The sequence below is a fragment of the Mirounga leonina genome, unplaced genomic scaffold, assembly GCF_011800145.1.
Source record: "Mirounga leonina isolate KUSES-001 unplaced genomic scaffold, KU_Mleo_1.0 Mir_92, whole genome shotgun sequence".
Taxonomy (NCBI): Eukaryota; Metazoa; Chordata; class Mammalia; order Carnivora; family Phocidae; genus Mirounga; species Mirounga leonina.
This window is the reverse complement of record NW_023270852.1, coordinates 26,397,593-26,401,907: the sequence shown is the minus strand read 5'-3', so window position 1 is coordinate 26,401,907 and position 4,315 is coordinate 26,397,593. Positions and strand designations below refer to the sequence as shown.

Here is a 4,315-nt window from a genome sequence, read left to right as displayed (position 1 = left end):
TACGTTGCACCAAAGGCAAGCTGTTAGCAGCTGGGGAAGGGTGCACTGGGGGCCAGGGGGCCCCTGGACAGGCTAGCTTTGGCATCCATTGCTGCAACTGGAGCCACGGCCACATTTCCTGCACACATCTGTCCCCCATGGCCCAGTTTCTGGTTTCCAGTTTTGGGGGTCTTTCAGGCTTAAACAAGGCTCCCCTTCTTCAAGGAAAGAAAAACACTTCCTGCGATGCTCAGTGTCACCCGTGTTAGGGCCCTGCTGTGGTGGGTCCCCATGCTTCTCTGAACTTCCAGGGACCACAGCTCACGGAGTCACTGGCAGGCCGCCAGCTGCAGAGGGGATCTTATCTGAGGGACTCAGTAGGGACACCCATGAGCAGCCTGGCCTTTGGGCCACCTCTTGTAGGTCATCACTTCTCTGGTCTTCTCATGGTTTGTCTTCTAGGGTGAAAAGCCCTTTCCAAGATCCTGTCCTGCTCCATGCCCGTACACCTGCCCACAGGCAAAGCTTGCCAGGACCAAGGCAGCCCAGTGAGGACGCTGGGTGACTGACCAGCTCATCCTCTCACGGGAGCCCAGACATGATGCCCCTCTGTAATCAGATCCCTCAGCTAACAGGTCGGTCCTGCATCCAACCATGAACCAGAAAGTGCCTGCTAGAAGAGTACCCATGCCTTAGATCGGGGTGCTAATGGGTGGCACCTGCCAGAAGCCCTATCTCAGATCTGGGCCCTGCTGGGCAATTGCTCCTCATACAGCCATGGCCACTGTTGTGGAAGAGGCGATAGAACCCCCATGCTCTTCTGGAACTTCTGGGGGCCCACAGTTCGCACAGAGATGGGCAGAGAAAGCAGGATGAGTTTTGCCAGCTCAGTCTATTGGGATAATGCGGTGAAGCTTGGTCATCAGAGGAAGGGAGGGAAGGATGGATGGACTGGCCTGCAAGTGCTAGGGACCCCACATGGAGTCCAGTCTGGGCTCCCTGGCTCCAGAGTTAGCTCCAGGTACCGGGCCATGCCTAGGCCATGGAACAGAGAGCCTGGAACCTGTTTCTGGGACCCGGGGGCCCACATCTGACGTGTGCCAGCTCAGGTGTGGTGGGAAGGACTGAAGGTTCCAGCAAGCCTGTGGTACACCCTGCCCAGGGGGCACATGTTCAGGCAAGCAGGTGAGCCAAGTCAGCCCAAGGAGGCAGCCATGGCCCCTGGCAGGGCCACCTACTCTACATGGTGAACATCCTGCTCTAGCTCCTCATAATTCAGCTGCAGCTGCTGATTCATGGCTATGTAGGCCAGGCTCTGGTGGTAGGGCTGCTCCAGCTGGACCTATGTCCTCCGCCCTCCCAGGGAAGTCTGGAGAGTCTTCTGGGACCAGGATGGTGAAAATGGGGTCCTTTGTGGGTGCCTCCCACACATCCTCCAGGATCTGCTCCACCGTGGGAGGCCCTGAGCCAGTTGTCAGCACCACTCTCTTCTTGGCCTTGGAACCCACCCCCGGGTGTGCTGTCTAAGCTGCCAGCACCACTGAGCACTCACTTCCATGTACTGCTGCATCTCTTCCACCTCTAGCCAGAGAAAGCGCTCATGTAATTAGATTTGGCTCACCCACAAAATCCAGGATAATCTCCCCATTTGAAGGTCCTTAATCTAAATTATATCTGTGCTATTTCTTTCTCAGGTTCTAGGGATAAGGGTGTGGACATTTTGGGGGGCCATTGTCCCTACCACAGGTCTTTATATGGGCCAGGCACTTTGCTAAATGTGTTCTATGTGTTATCTCATTTAATTGCCTCAGTAACTCCATGCAATTCAATTCTTTTGGTTACTCTATGACAGAGGAAACTGGGATTCAGAGATGTTAATCAGCCTGTCCAGAGTCATACAGTTAGGAAGCATGAAAGCCAGAATTTGAGGGTAGGTCATCTGAGTCTAGAGCTCATATCCTTATAGAGTATAATATCTAGAAGGAAAAGTCACCAAATTGGAAAGCCTTGAATGCCAGAGTGAGATGCATGGGCCCTTTTTTTGTGTGCAGCAACACCCCATGTCATCATGTGGGGAGAAAACACTTAAAACACAGACATTCTGTGGAAGACTGAATGGTATTTGGAAAGCATGGGTTAGACACATTCCTGGGAGACGGAAGGCAGACTACAATTTTCAGGAAACACTGAATTAGTCTCAAGAAATTATATTCTTGGAAAAAATCCGACGTGGTCTGTCAAGGTACAGATATGACCATGGAATAGATAAAAATACAAAATTATTAGCCTACCTTCTGGGAGGTCTCCATAGGCTGTGATGGAGCCTGAATGAAGGTCATTATTGGTTTATTTAATATCTTCACAAGTGATCTTGGAACACGGAATCTTCATCTTTTTAAACGAAATTCATGAAGATAACAAATGGCTCAAGTTACAGTCATCAAAGAGGACAGAAGAAATGTTGGCAGGAGATATTTCCCATTCAACTTGGTTGGGGGGGGAGGAAGGAATTCAAAACACAGATAGTCACTAAGATAAGGAGTCTGAACAGAGCCATCATGATTTAAGAGTCCTGCAATAAACAGAAAAGACAGAGAGGAAATCATGAAAGTGAAATGTGGTAGCTAGCCTGAGCACTGGTTCCCGGATGTGCAAATTTCCAGATGTCACAAACTTATGTGCTTTGGGGCACAGCTGGAAGGAGGCCCCTGGTCATGCCCTGGGCTGGCTTCCGGAGTACCAGGGAGTAGGAGTAGTTTGGGGGGAAGCTGAGGCAGAGCAGCACAGAGAGGGTTGGAGAACAGGGTCAAGTATGAAATGCATGTTATGGAGAGCAGCTGCACCTCCTCTCACCTTGCCCACCTGCCCTCCCCACTCAGTTAAAGTCTTTGGGACTGGCCCACAGGGGCTGTGCTTCTCCCTGAAGAATCTCTCAGGAACCTCCTCCATCTTCATGATGTCACTGTATGAGTCCGATTGGTTGGTAACTACTGGCTTTCTTGACTCTCCCCTTCTCTAAACTGAGGCTCCTTAAAGCCATTTGAGGAAAACAGGTTAGGAGGCTGTCCACAAGGTGGCTTTAAATCTTTTTTTGGGTCCAAGATCCCTTTAAAATTTTGATAAAACTATAGGTATTTTTTTCCCTAGAAAAATAAAGGCACAATCACAAAAATATTTGTATACAAGTCTAGAGGATTCATGAAGCCCCTCCAACCCAGAGGGAATCCTCTGGTCTAGTTCCTCCAGGTTAATAACCTCATTGTTACAGCAATAGCAAATGCTCAACTCTCTTGTTACAATCTTCACCACTCCCTACCTCAGCGCCCCCCACCACATGCCTCCGTGCATTGGTAAACATTTTCCTGCTGAGCCTGGTTATGGTTTCAAAAATCTACCTTAACACAGTACTCTGCCAAGTAGTCCTACCAACACTTCAAAACTGGCACCAACTTCAATCCTGAGAGTAGCAAGAGAAGCTAGGAGAAAGACTCATTCAAGTCAAAGGAAATTTTCTAGGTGGAAGGAATGGGAAAAGGCTGAATAGGATGAGGATGGAGAAAAGGATTATTGGAATAGTCAATTAGATGCTTGGGAACTTAGAAGAGGGCACTTTAAGCAGAACTATGGGTTGCAGCCAGATTGCACTAGGCTAAATTGATGGGTCCACTTGAAGGTATTCTAAATAATCGGGTTGTATGCATAGTGACAAACATACAAGGATGTTTACTATGGTATTATTAAAATAGTACTAGTACAAATTGAAAACAGTCTAAAAGTCAAATATTAGAGAATTTGGTTAATTTGATTCTAATGCATCCATACTATGGAATAATATTATATTAGTAAGACCTCTTTAAGTAACAGAAACTTGAATCAAACTAGTTCAAGCAAAGACAGAGAAAAGGAACTTGTTAGCTAATGCAATGAAGAGTGCAGAAATTGTCTGGATTTAAGCAAATGCTGAGATGATGTCCTCTGATCTTGAAATCTCTCTCTCCCCTCCCTTCCCTGCTTCCATCCCCTCCCCCTCCCTCTCCCATCTCCTCTGAGATAGATTCATTTTTAGAGATTTCTCTACATGGTGGAAAGGATGGCCTCCATGGTTCCAGCATTTCTAGAGCTCACTGTCTCCACAACAGAGAAAACTTCCTGTCTCACCTTCTAGGCCAGCACACTGGCCCAAGAATATTGGTCCTGTTTGGGTCACTTGCCCATCCTTCAACCAACTGCTGTGTCCAAAGAGGTGGAGTACTGCAATTGGTCAGCTGGAGCGCATGTGCCTTCCTTGACAAACCCATCAGTGTAATGTTATGTGAGGAAAAGGCATCCTCCAACG

General features: G+C 48.2%; 1 pseudogene; it reads right to left on the bottom strand.

The window, feature by feature from the left end:
* Positions 1–1,174: 1,174 nt before the first annotated feature.
* On the bottom strand, positions 1,175–2,318 carry LOC118004035 (annotated as a pseudogene).
* Between the last annotated feature and the right edge of the window lie 1,997 nt (positions 2,319–4,315).